Source organism: Urocitellus parryii, chromosome 9 (genome assembly GCF_045843805.1).
Source record: "Urocitellus parryii isolate mUroPar1 chromosome 9, mUroPar1.hap1, whole genome shotgun sequence".
Classification (NCBI taxonomy): Eukaryota; Metazoa; Chordata; class Mammalia; order Rodentia; family Sciuridae; genus Urocitellus; species Urocitellus parryii.
In genome coordinates this window covers 96,153,422-96,168,066 of record NC_135539.1, presented here as the reverse complement: position 1 = coordinate 96,168,066, position 14,645 = coordinate 96,153,422, and positions in this window count along the sequence as shown.

The window sequence follows — 14,645 nt, the reverse complement described above, 5'->3', positions numbered from 1 at the left end:
TGGATCTCTTATGATTTTGCACATACGGCGTCCTGTAGGCTTCTAGGATTTGGGATTCTGTCTCATTCTTCAAGTCTGGGAAGTTTTCTTGTATTATTTCACTGAATAGATTGCTTAATCCTTTGGTTTGGAGCTCTGTGCCTTCCTGTATCCCAATGACTCTTAAGTTTGGTCTTTTGATATTATCCCATAGTTCTTGAATGTTCTGCTCATGGTTTCTTAGTAGACTTGCTGAGCTATCTATGTTCTTTTCAAGTTGAAATACTCTGTCTTCATTGTCTGATGTTCTATCTTCTAAGTGATCCACTCTGCTGGTAGTATTCTCAATTGAGTTTTTAAGTTGGTTTATTGTTTCCTGCATTTCTAGGATTTCTATTTGTTTGTTTTTTATTACCTCTATCTCCCTGTGAAATTGATCTTTTACTTCCTGGATTTGTTTGTCAATGTGATCTTTCATTGTCTGATTTTGCTGTCTCATGTCTTCCTTGAGACTCCAGATCATCTGAAGCATGTATGTCCTGAGCTCTCTATCTGTCATTCCATCTGTTGCAGCTATTACCTCTTCTAAAGTTGAGTTGACCTGCATTGCCTGTGGTCCTTTCTTTCCTTGTCGTTTCATACTGCTGGCGTTTCTTTCTACTTGGTGAAATTGTTGTGTCTTTGATATTTTCCCTCTATTTATTTATATTGCTCTTGTATAGTTGAAAAATCACCCTTGCAGGGCAGGTAGTGGCTGTGATCCTCCTCCAATTAGTGTGATCCATCTACCATGCTGGCAGGCCCTAGGTCTGCTCTGCTGGTCGGTCAAAGGTCCACCTACCCAGCAGGCGCCAGGGGCACCTGTGTCACTCCGTAGGTTGCTGGGCCTAACCTCCCGATGGGTTGCAGGTTCGCCTAGCTTGCAGGCACTGGGGGAGGGGCCGGTTCCGCCCCTCAGCAGGCTTTGGCCCCGCTCTGCTAGTGTTCACAGTCCCGCCTACCTTGCAGACACTGGGGGAGGGGACGGGCCTGGCCCTCAGCTGGCCGCCGGACCTGTCCTAGTGGGTCCGGTCCGAGTTCCCGCAGGCGCGTGTAGCTGCTCTGTCACTTGGCTGGTTGCTGGGCCTGACCCGCCCGCCCGTGGGTTGCAGGTTCGCCTAGCTTGCAGGCCATCCCCGGACATTTTTATGTTTTATTTTTGAGACAGGGTCTTGATAAATTGCTAAGGGCCTCACTAAATTGCTGAGGCTGGCTTTGAACTTAAAATCCTCCAGCCTCAGCCTCCTGAGTTGTTGGGATTACAGGCATGAGTCACCACGAAGGGCTGAAGAATCTTTGCGTCATTAAAATCTAAATACTCTTAATTGAAATGTGGCAATGTTTCCAAACTGTAGTAAGAAGGAATAAAACAAATGAATTCTACTTATTCTCCAGTGAGGGCAATCAGAAAAAATTTTAACATACTTAAAAGTTTATAGGGCTAGTGCCTAAAATCCCAGCAGCTCAGGAGGCTGGGGCAGGAGGATCACAAGTTCAAAGCCAATCTTAACAATTTAGAAAGTCCCTAAGCAACTCAGCGAAACCCTGCTCTAAATAAAATATAAAAAAGAGATAGGGATGTGGCTCAGTGATTAAGCACCCCTGGGTTCAATCCCTGGTACCAAATTTTTAAAAATATTTTTTAGGTTTGTAAGTATTTTGGGGAATCATTTATTGAAATGGTACTAGAATATGAAATATTAAGAACTTTTTGTAATAACTTGGTTTTCCTTCACTATTTGTCTTACTATATATATTTTAATAAAGGCTCTAATGACATTTCAAGTTGGAGACTACATAAAGCTGAGCCAAAGGAATTGTAAGAAGAAGAAAAATAGTTTTTTAGTAAGTATGGTCCAAAAATACTATATGATTCTACTTGTCTGGGGTGCATTGAGAAGGCAAATTCAGAGACACAAATGCCAAATAAAATATCTGAAAGAGTAGAAATGTCACCCTTGTCCTTCTTGAAGAAAGTTAGATTTCAAAACATACTAAGAAGTTCCTCTCACCCATAGGTCTTTTCAGACTTTAAAGACTGAATCTTGCTGGGACTGCAAATTGATGCGACCAATCTGGAAAGCAGTATGCAGATTCCTTAGAAAACTTGGAAAGGAACCACCATTTGACTCAGCTATCCCACTCCTCGGTTTATATCCAAAGATCTTAAAATACTACATGACACAGCCACATCAATGTTTATACCAACACAATTCACAAAAGCTAAACTGTGGAACCAACCTAGATGCCCTTCAGTAGATGAATGGATAAAGAAACTGTGGTATATATACACAATGGAATATTACTCAGCATTAAAAGAGAATAAAATCATGGCATTTGCAGGTAAATAGATGGAGTTGAAGAATATCATGCTAAGTGAAGTAAGCCAATCCCAAAAAACCAAAGGCCGAATGTTTTCTCTGATAAGTGGATGCTGATCCATAGTGGACGTGTGGGGAGGACGGGGGGAGCACTGGAGGAATGGAGGAACTTTGGATGGGGCAAAGGGGAGGGAGGGGAAGGAAGGGGACATGGGAGAAAGAAAGATGGTGGAATAAAATGGACATCATTATCCTACGTACAAGTATGGAGACACTAATGGTGTGACTCTGTGTACAACTAGAGAGATGAAAAATTATGCTTTATATGTTTATTATGAATCAAAATGCATTCCACTGTCATGTATAACAAATTAGAATAAATACATTAATGAGAGTTTTATCTTACTCTCTCTGTAATATTTTAGATATTAATAGAAAAAGGGAAAATAACATAAAATAATGTGGGGAGTATTAACACAAAAAGATGGAAAACATTGAAACCAAAGTGTTTAAACATTGAAAATGCCAATTCTTCTCATTTTTGTTTGATTCACAAAGAATGTACATGAACAGAAATCTGACTTATGGGCTGTCCCCTTGGAATGACATCTTCTCTTTCCTCTACCTGTGCCATGCTTTAGCCATCAGTGATTTTTAAACAAAAGCATTTGTGGCCTCTGGAGGGAGGAGGGTAGATGAGAATGTAGCTGCAGTGTAAGCCACTCTCCTCAGAGGCACCAGGGCCAGGTAGGGCAGGAGGTGTGGCTAGGTATGTATCCTGTGCCTCCTGAGCAGTTCTGTCTAGTGGGATCCTAAGGGTAAAAACACCTGGATTTTTTTTTTCCTGAATAGGGATTGAACCCAGGGGCACCCCACCACTGAACTACATTTCTAGTTCTTTTTATTTTGAGACAGAGTCTTGCTAGGTTGCCCAAGCTGACCTTGAACTGCGATCCTCCTGCCTCAGCCTCCCAAGTATCTGGAATTACAGGTGTGTACCACTGTGCCTGGCTACACATGGAATTTAAGCATTAAAACAACAACAACAACAAAAAAAAAAAAAACCAAAAAACACTCTAAAGTAAAAGAGAAAAAATTCCCCAGAACCCACACGTGGTTAGCACACACAGATGTTGAGACTGAGAAGGGCCTAAGCCACAATGCTACAGAAGTTGCTTTCAAAGCCAAATTGATTTTATATGAAAATGTCTCTTTGGGGTTTTTCCTTTCCTTCATATTCAAAACTCTGTGGTTGGAGGCTGTAGGCCTTTTCCATCTAATTCTCAGCTCCTCTCTAACCTCCACATTTATGCCAGGTGATTCTTCTTGCAAACAGACAGAATATGCACATACATCCTCAGGATCGAAAATCTGGAAACATGAAGCAGCTGAGAAAGAGAAAAGCAGCCCCCAACATCCAGCAAGTGGCCTGAGATGTTCAGGTGGGCCCTCACAGGGAAACTGTGGCATTCTATTGACTGGAAATAATCCCTCAGAACATTACTTCAGACAAGGCCACCATGTGACCCTGAGGGATCAAGACAACAAGACTACTCTGTAATGTCTGAGCATGGACACACAAGATAGAAATGACCAAACAATCCCCCACCCTAGCCAACAGAAAGAACTGCTGTTTCTTTACCAATCACAGGTCTTTCTCCCTTCTAGGTAACTTAAGAGGATACCAACCCACACAATGACAGCTGCTTTCTGACAACAATTGAGAGCAAGTCCCCATAATAAACCCTTCCCAAATCTAACATAAACCCCAAACATTTAAGTCCTTTCTAACAGGCTCTTACTCAAATGCCCCCTTCCCTAGTTATCTTGGAGTGTGTTCACTCTCTTGGAACAACAGGCCTCACCTGCTCAACTATGTTCCTGGTGCTCATTGGCTGGACAGCACGGACACAGCCAAAACCAAAAACAAAAACAAAAAATGCCTATAATCCCACCCACACAACAAGCACAATTAATATTTCAGTGCATTTTCTTCTTGAGTTTTTTCTTTATACTTCTACAATAGAGTTGAAATTGCTAGGCTCCTTTCCTTTGGATTAATATGTCTGCTATTGTTTCATTCATATGATTTTTTTCATCTGAAAGCAAGCTCCTTATTGTTAAGGACTATGTCTTACGTTTCTTGGTCTGCTCAATGGTACACACAGAATCAAGGATATACTGAATTTTTAGTGAGCACTTGTTGATTGACTAAAACAGCACTCACATTAGATAAGTATTCTATTATCTTTTTTTTCATTTTATCTTTTTTTTAATCTTTATTTTTTTTAATGTGGTGCTGAGAATCGAACCCTGTGCCTCATGCATGCTAGGCGAGCACGCTACCACTTGAGCCACATCCCCAGCCCCTCATTTTATCTTTGATGTACATACTTTGTGCATTCACCTCTTGTGTGAGGACTGACAATTTTGGCAAGTAGCATTGAAATAGCCTTACAGAGGAAGGAAGTATAAAGTTGCTTCATGGAGTGAGTACTATTGAGGAAATGAAATGTATTGGGAAATATGAGTTGATCATACTTCTGGGTCCAAATCTGTAAGGCTTGAAATAGCACAGGCCTATCCTTTGGCCTGTGTAGAAATGGACAGCACTCTATTGGTTCTCTTTAACTGGTGACATCCTGCAGGCAAGTGTGTCATCTTCATTATGTTATCATGACTACAGGAATTTCATAGGAACAAACTGGGAGTGTGTGTTTGTGTGCTTACTTGTATAAGCATGCATTATATACACATACATTAACCAAGGCAAACAAAATCTCATTACCAAAGTTCCCAACGACAGAGCCAGGGAAAGGGAGAGAGGTATGCCAGGATGCATTGCTCATCAAACTTGCTTGATACAGAGAAACAAGTATGCACAAGAAAAGCAGGCTTTGTTGAACCTGGCATTATTAGCACTTTGGATTGAGTCATTCTGTGGGTTGTGTTGGCTCTCCTATGCATTATAGGATGATTCAAAGCAGTGCCACTCCCCTTTCTGGTGACAAACAAATATCCCCAGACAGTACCAAATGTTCCCTAACATGTGAAGTGGGATGATATTACAGTTTGAATCTAGAGATTCCAAAAGTTCTCATGTTTTGAAAAGTTCTCCTGTTTTAAAAATATATTCTCTAATACAGAAAGGTTCAATGGTGGGGCTTTTAGGTAATGATTAAGTCAGAAGTGCTGTTATCTCTGCAGTGGATTAATCCATTTGATGGATTAATAATTTGAATGGGTTACTGGGTGATAACTGTAGGCAAGTGGGGCATGGTTGGAGGAAGAAAGTCATGAGGGGGGGCGGGTGTGCCTTGGAGATTATATTTTGTCTCTGGTGCTCCTCTCCCTCCCTCCCTCTCTCCCTCTCCCTCTCACTCTCTGGTTCCTGGCTGCCATTAGCTGATCAGTTTTCCTGTGCCATGCCCTTTTACCATGATTTTTTTGTCTCATCTTAGGCTCAGAGCAGCAGAGTTGGACTGAAACCACAGAGCCCAAATACACTTTTCCTCCCTAAGTTTTTCTTCTCAGATACTTTGGTCACAGTGATGCAAAGCTGACTAACACAGACGGTGATAAACTGTCCTGACAAATAGTGAATAAAGCAACCTGTTCTCATGGCTTAGACGACCAGCAATGTGGTGATGACGGGCAAAATTATAATCCAACCAGAGGACTCTACTGATCTTTTAGCCATGGAGCCAATCTCCTGTTAGACATCATCACTTGGGTAACATTCATGCTTCTGAAACCCCAGTAGCTTATCTTGCAGATCTCTGATCCTGGTGGACACAACTCTCAGTCATCCAAGCTGAGAATTTACCTGCCTTCTTCTCCTCCCTCAACTCAACACTTGATCCAATGTCCTATTAATTAAAACCTTTAAACAGTTTCTGTCTGAGTCCCTTGTGCTATTCTCTGACACTGCCTTAGTTCTGGTATGCTGAATTTCAGTTTGGGGTTGCACCATCTTGTCCTCCATTAGTGGGAGCTTTTTAACCCACAAAGCTGACCAGCCTTCTCATCTGTCCTCCTTTCTCTTGGAGATTGTTATGAACATGATTACATGCAGTTTTAGGTTACGATAGCCCATGAAAATTGGATCATGGTCTTCCCTTGCCAACACCCAAAGAACTAAAAAGTTAAAAAATTTACCCCAAGCAACCAAATAAAGAAAGGGGGAAAACCTACATGTTACAAATGTTGAAAGTGGAGGGGAATAAAAAGAGAAACTTAGTGGGTGGTTCATAACCAAGCCTCCATCCCTGGAAAGAGCACTGCAGAAAGAGAGTAGAGTAGCAAAATCTTGTGAATGTCCACTGATACTCAAATATGAAGAGAAGCAGCCTGAGGAGAAGATATCCCTACAGAAGGTTAAAGAAAGTTCTCAGACACACCCATCACGGGATTTCAACAGAATCAGGAGGAACTACCAAGTCATAACACTCCCCATGGCGTTGTGCAACCATGGGGCACAGTGCCAGATGAGTGAGATCACCAGAGTGGGGCAGGCGTCAGACCTCTGAAACATGGGCAATGGCCAGCCTCTCATTGGGGGGTTCTTCTTCCTACCCAGGAAGAAGTAAGCCACCCTAAAACTTAAAGTCTCAAGTAATTAGTGAATAACACATACAGCCAGGAATATATTTACAAAAGGCGAAGCCCCTGAATAGATCTAGTCCACATGGGGGCTGGAACTCGGAAAGATGGCTCAGATGGTTTATTGAAGGGGATACATCAAAGACAGGGGTAAGGTTTCAAGGGCAGAGTCTTGCTCCACGATGTCTAGTAGTGAGCAAGCTGATTGGCATCTTCTCAGGTCGCACCCATCTCAGGTGCTGTGTGGGATCTTTGGCAGAGCTTGAGGGGGATGTTCACCTGCATCAGGCAGTTAATCCCTGTGGGGGGTGCCAGGGGAAGTTCCCAATGCCAGACTTATCCCTCACGAGGCTACAATGCACAACATAGTCCATACACAGCCCACGGACAGCTCACGACACCTCTCAAGGGGTATCTCTCAGAAGACAGTAAGCTCAGGCCTTTTCCGAAGGGATTACCTGAGCAGCTGTGCTCCCTTTCCTGTCCCAAGCCTATAAAGATGAGGATGCAAAGCAGTTAGCCAGGCCTTAAACCATAATGTCTGAGCAATAGGAAAACTATTTCCAAACAGTGATGAATGGGATCAGAGAACTCATTCACTCCCTATTAGGACAAAGGTGGTCTGAATGGAGTAACTTCGAAGATAAAAAGGGAATGGGAAAACCCATTAACAGAAAGAAGCATGGCAGGAAGGAAGGAAGGAAAGAAGGAAGGGAGGGAGGGAGGGAGGGACGGGTGGAAGAAGACCAGATGTTCATAATGCAGTAGGAAAGGACAAAAACTAAAACTATAGACAAAAAACATAGAGCGTCAACAGGATCTAATATAAGAACAACCGGTGTCCTTGCACAAGTAAACTCAGTATATGAATAAAAAGAACATTCAACACAGAAAATTTTCCCTGGTACGAAGGAAGATTCAAATCTACAAAATAAAAAGAAGCACCAGATGTTAGCTCCCCGCCACTCTAAATAAAACATCACCACCAGAAACAACAACATAAAGTACCTGGCACTGACTTGTCTTTCTTTAGTCATTACACTTCAAATATAAGAATTTTGTGGGGATCTTAGTAGAAAAAGCAAGTTACTGACCAAGAGGAAAAGAAAGCTCAGACTGGCCTCAGACATCTTTATAGACAAAAAATCCAAAAATAACACTGCAATATTTACAAAGGCAATAGGAAAGATTGTGTGACCAAACAAAAATTATTCCCAAACTAATCTGTTGTTCAAGTATAAAAACAACAGACAGATGTTTTTAATCATGCAAAGAACTCAAGTAATAAAATTGAATACACTTTTTTTTATACTGAGGATTTAACCCAGGAGCACTTACTACTGAGCTACATCTCCACCTTCTTCTTTTTGACACAGGGTCTTGCTAAGTTGCTTATGGCCTCACTAAATTGCTGAGGTTGGCTTTGAACTTGGTGTCCTCCTTCCTCAGCCTCCTGAGTCGACTGGGATTACAGGCATTTGCCACCACACCAGGATGAATACACTGTTCATAAACAGAATAAATCTAATGAGCAAATAGAACCAGAAGTTGAACCAAAATAAAGAAAATAGAAAAAAATTAAAACTATGCAAAAGAGCTACCAAGGGTACAGGATCTATTCAAATATGAAGTTAAGATTATTGCAACAGACCAAAAAACAAATGTGACTAACTGGAGATATATATATATGATATATGTATATTATATACATACATTACATGTATGTATACATGTGTGTATATGTACACATGAGGTCATGTGTATATACATATATGTCCATGTAATATATACACATATGTATATGTGTGTATGCATGTATATACATGTATATACGCATATAATATATATATACACACACACACACACACACACGGAACAAAATCTGGGCACTGGAAGAAGTGAAGTACAAGAATGCTGATTATCTGATTAATTGAACTAATGTCCATTAAAAAAATGTGTGCCAAAAAATTATGTCTTTATCTGTTCATTGACTTTCTTAATTTTTTTTTAATCTTTAGAGTGTTACTTTAGAAATGTGAATCTGTTGGGGCTGGAGTTGTGGCTTAGTGGTAGAGCACTTGCCTAACATGTGTGAGGCGCTGGGTTCAATTCTCAGCACCATATATAAAGAAATGAATAAAATAAAGATCCACCAACATCTAAAAAAATATTTTAAAAAAAGAAATGTGAATCTGTTATTGAAAAGAAACATTTACCAGAAGTTTAATAATCTCTTTCATTTTGTTCTTTTAATTTTCAAATCAAATTAACTTTATTTTTTTATTTTTTAAAAATATATATATATATGTATATATATAGAGAGAAGTTTTTTAAAATATTTATTTCTTAGTTTTCAGCGGACACAACATCTTTGTTTGTATGTAGTGCTGAGGATCGAACCCAAGCCCCACGCATGCCAGGCGAGCGTGCTACCGCTTGAGCCACATCCCCAGCCCAAATTAACTTTATTTAAATAATGTGTTTAAGTTTATTTCCCCTCCTCACTCACTCAGCCATCCCCATCCACTAACCCTGCTCATGGAGATGTTTGCAAAGGTGTTGTCCTAAGTATGGAGATACATTATTTTGCAGTGTTGCAATCTAGGATGCTTTGCTTCCTTCTTTGTATCTTGCATGCATCGCTTATTATTTGTTTAAGCCAAACCTGTATAGGCATCTTCAAAATTGGCATATGCCAAAATAGAGAATAGAATTCAACATGGGGGTTTCAAAATTCAGTTTTTCTCTGATGCTTTTAATGGGCCTATATCTATTTACTTTCCAGCTGCAAAAGTTTGTATTCAATTTCAAATATTATCTGGTGGTAATTCTTCTAAAGCAACAAATATTAAAGGAATATGTGATCAGAATGAACTTCCAAATATAGTAGTTGAGTATTTAACTTCAAATATCCTTCTGCTAGGGGTTTAGATCTGGAGTGCCTCCCATCAGCCAAAGCTCATGTGTTAGGCAATGTTCACAGATGAAAAGATTAGACTATGAGAGTTCCGACTTCATTAGTGGATTAATAATTTGAATAGACTACTGGGTGGTATCTATAGGTGTGTGAGGCATGACTGGAGGAAGTAGGGCACTGGGGGAATGGCCTTGTGGACTGAATCTGTACCTCGCCCCTTCCTCCCTGGTTTTCTCTCTTCCCCTGCTTTTCACCTGCCATGAGCTGAGCATCTTTTCCCCACCACATCCTTCCACCATGCCTCAGGTCTAGATCAGGGACGGAGATCTCTGAAACCATGAAAATTTTCTTCCTCTAAGTTGTTCTTGTCAGGTATTTTGATCATAGTGATGAAAAGCTGACTAACACACCTTCATTTAGTTTACCTTTATATTGAATAAATAAAGATAAAAATGGACACTATCTTCAATCATCAACAACAGTTCATCTGCGTTGGGAGATATAAATATTGGATTTGGCCAAGGATGAGTCTGTCAACCTCTCCTTAGACTTTTTTTTTTTTTTTTTTGGTGCTTAGGATTGAACCCAAGGCCTTGTGCATGCAAGGCAAGCACTCAACCAACTGAGCTAAATCTCCAGCCCCTAAACTGGATAAATATTAAGAGCTACAGAAAAGAAAGAATTTAGTCATCTGAATTCCTACCTGTTGTAACTGTAGCTATCTAGAGAAACATCTATGAAAATATGCCCTCTCCTTTACTCACTTTTGTGTTTTAAGATGACAAGACAGTCTGCTAGGGAAAGCAAACCCACAAAGAGTGTTTAACCAGCTGATCTAGGCACAGAATGGCAGAATCAATGACATCTGGAGGGTAAAAAACTTACATAAATGAAATAGAATAGTTTTAAAATGTAATTAACATGAGATGGGAAGAGCCCTTTTTTAAAAAATAAAAAATTGATAAAGTGGATGTTATTAAAATCCGAAGCTTTTTGCTCATGAAACGTTCTAGCCTCAAACCTGCTCTTCCTCCAGGATTCCCAGTTTCAAAATCCCAACCCCACCCCAAAACAGCAGACTGGTTTCTCCCTTCCCTCTACACAGGTACAAGTTCCATCAAGTCTGTCTCTGATGACCTCAACCATCCGTTCAAGAAAACTCAAGTCCTTTAACTGGTCCAGCTTGTAAACCTCCCCTTATAATGCTGCCAAGGTTACCCGCCTAAAACACAAGTCCATTCTCTCCACTCCTGCTCCTTCCTGCAAAGTAGATGCTACATTTCTAACCATGGCAGGAAAGCCCTTAGGACCTCACCATCTTTCTTTCTAGTTTGATTTCTCCCAGCCCCCAAAACACTAGTTATCAGATGGCTTGCTGTTCCCTAAAAGATCCAGAAGCTTCAAGCCTCCTTCTCTGTGCTCTCAGCGCTGTCTTCCTCTGAAATGCCCTCCCCCATTCATATCCATTGCAGTTCTCAAAGGACACTGCCTTCTTTCCTGAGTCTCCTCAAAGAAAGTCTCCTGCCTTCTTTTGTGCTTGGTCTCTGGGTGCCAGCAGCACTGCAAGCCTCACACCCATGCCTGACAGGAGGCTCCTTATGAGCATTCCTGACTTCTCTACAGAGTCTCCATTTTTTAGCTAAATCATTTCCATCAGTTAACTTGAGCATGAAAGAGCTCTTATAGCACACAATGGTAAGACCACTGTTCATAACAAACCTAACTAGAAATAATGAAACTCATGTTTCTAATAAATATATTGCCAATTATCCAATAATTTCCTCCTCCACAAAGAGATAAATTAGTACTTTTTTGATCTGAAATTCCAGGGTAATGTGGATCGAACCCAGGGGTTCTTAACCACTAAGCCCTATCTCCAGTCCTTTTTATTTTGAGACTGGTTCACTAAGTTGCTGAGGGCCTTGCTAAATTCCTGAGGCTGGCTTTGAACTTGCAATCCTCCTGTCTCCGACTTCAGAGCTCCTGGGATTACAGGTGTTCACCACCACACTCCGCAAGATAATGAATTCTTATTAGTCAAAGTGGAAAAACATTCCTAGCAGAAAAAAAAAAAAAGACAGACAAAGTAATGAAGAGATTAGAGAGGGGTGACACAGAGGAATTAAAATGAGGATTAAATTTGAAAATGTAAAGTTTAAAATGTTCTGGATTATTGGTCCATCTTCCCTTTACCCTTGACTCTCTTATTTCACATATCAATCAAATGTAAGAAACTGCTTTTGAGAACTTTCAGGGTTGGCAAATTTTGATGGAAGGTGAAAATAAAAAACCCAAACAACTTTTGTTTCTTAGCATCGTCATCAACTCGTAAAAGAAGCCAGCCATATGATCCTGTGCTATAGTTTGGATCTGAAGTGTCCCCCAGAGACCCAGGTGTTAAAGGCTTTTTCCTCAGCCTGGTACTATTATTAGTAGGTGGTAGGACCTTTAACAGGCGTGGCCTAGTGGGAGGTCTTAGTTCATTGGGGGGTCTGGCCTGGAAGGGCCTGTGAGACCCTAGTTTCTTTCTCCCTGTTTTGCTTTCCTGCCATGATGTAAATAGTTTTGCTGGGCCACCCTCTCCTGCCAGGATGTGTGGCTCCCACAACTTCCCCCTCCACTGGCCATCAGCAGCCTAAAAATAATAGATCAGGCCAGCAATGGACTGGAAACTCCAAAATGGTGAATAAAAATAAACCTTTACCTTGGTAAGTTGATTATTTCAGGTGTTTGTAACAGTAATAGAAAGATGATAAACTCTGGTATAAATTGAAGGATATACTGTATTAAATGGAAGGTCTACGCATATAAATCTTATTTCGTAATTTTTGAGTCTAGGAGCCAAAGATAACAGTTGAAGAGAGGTACCCTCCCAACCACCTGCTTGTAGTATCTTGCATTTAAGACTGAGTGAAACAAACATGAGGTCGTTGAGCTTCCCAACCATCGTAGGCCTTCTAGAGCACCTATTTTCTCTCGTGTTTTCCTCTCTTATGAAACAACTGCATTTTCAACATACACCTCAAGTGCTGGAACCTCAGGAAAGCCTTCTGTGTTTCTTACCTAAACTTTACCCAGCCAGTATGTTTTAAGTTCCCTTTGCAGCATTATTGTACTTACAATATTGGAATTATTTTTGGAAGAGCTTATACACTTTCTTACATCATGAATCCTTAAGGCCTTAGTAGTCTGTGGTACAATGGAAGCACTTTATCTGTTTAACGAATGAAAGTTCTTAAAACAGTTCACTCCTCTGAGTATACAACAGAAAATACATTATGGTAAAATGAAAGTGTTTTCTGTAAAAATTATAATAGTGCTGAAAATTGGTGCTTATTATTTACCTTTCAGATTAGAAAGGTTTTTTTTAATTTTTAAGTTTTTTTTATTGATTTTAAAAAATAAATGACAGCAGAATGCATTACAATTCTTACTACACATCTACAGCACAATTTTTCGTATCTCTGGTTGTATATATAAAGTATGTTGATTCCAATTCGTGTCTTCATACATGTACTTTGGATAATGATGTCTATCACATTCCACCATCATTGCTAATCCCCTGCCCCCTCCCTTTATCTCCCACCCCTCTGTCCTATCTAGAATTCATCTACTCCTCCCATGCTCCCCCTCCCTACCCTACTATGAGTCAGCCTCCTTATATCAGAGAAAACATTTGGCATTTGTTTTTTTGGGATTGGCTAACTTCACTTAGCATTATCTTCTCCAACACCATCCATTTACCTGCAAATGGCATGATTTTATTCTCTTTTATTGCTGAGTAAAATTCTATTGAATATATATGCCACATTTTTTTTATCCATTCATCCACTGAGGGGCATCTAGGTTGGCTCCACAGTTTAACTATTGTGAATTGTGCTGCTATAAACATTGATGTGGCTGTGTCCCTGTAGTATGCTGTTTTTAAGTCTTTTGGGTATAGACTGAGGAGAGGGATAGCTGGGCAAATGGTGGTTCCAATCCCAGATTTCCAAAGAATCTCCACACTGCTTTCCATATTGGGTGCACCAATTTGCAGTCCCACCAGCAGTGTATGAGTGTGCCTTTTCCCCCACATCCTCGCCAACACTTATTGTTGTTTGTCTTCATAATAGCTACCATTCTAACCGAAGTGAGATAATGTCTTAGAGTCATTTTGATTTGCATTTCTCTAATTGCTAGAGATGATGAGAATTTTTTCATATATTTATTGATTGATTGTATATCCTTTTCTGAGAAGTGTTGGTTCAGGTCCTTGGACCATTTGTTGATTGGGTTATTTATTTATTTATTTTTGGTGCTTAGCATTTTGAGTTCTTTATGTACTTTAGAGATTAGTGCTCTATCTGATGTGTGAGGGGTAAAAATTTGCTCCCAGGATGTAGGCTCTCTGTTCACCTCACAGATTGTTTCTTTCACTGAGAAGAAACTTTTTAGTTTGATCCATCCCATTTATTGATTCTTGGTTTTAATTCTTGCACTATAGGAGTCTTATTAAGGAAGTTGGGGCCTAATCCCACATGATGAAGATTAGGGCCTACTTTATCTTCTATTAGACACAGAGTCTCTGGTTTAATTCCTAGGTCCTTGATCCACTTTGAGTTGAGTTTTGTGCATGGTGAGAGATAGGGGTTTAATTTCATTTTGTTGCATATGGATTTTCAGTTTTACTAGCACCATTTGTTGAAGAGGCTATTTTTTCTCCAATGCATGTTTTTGGCGCCTTTGTCTAATATAAGATAATTATAATTTTGTGGGTTAGTCCTGTGTCCTCTATTCTGTACCAT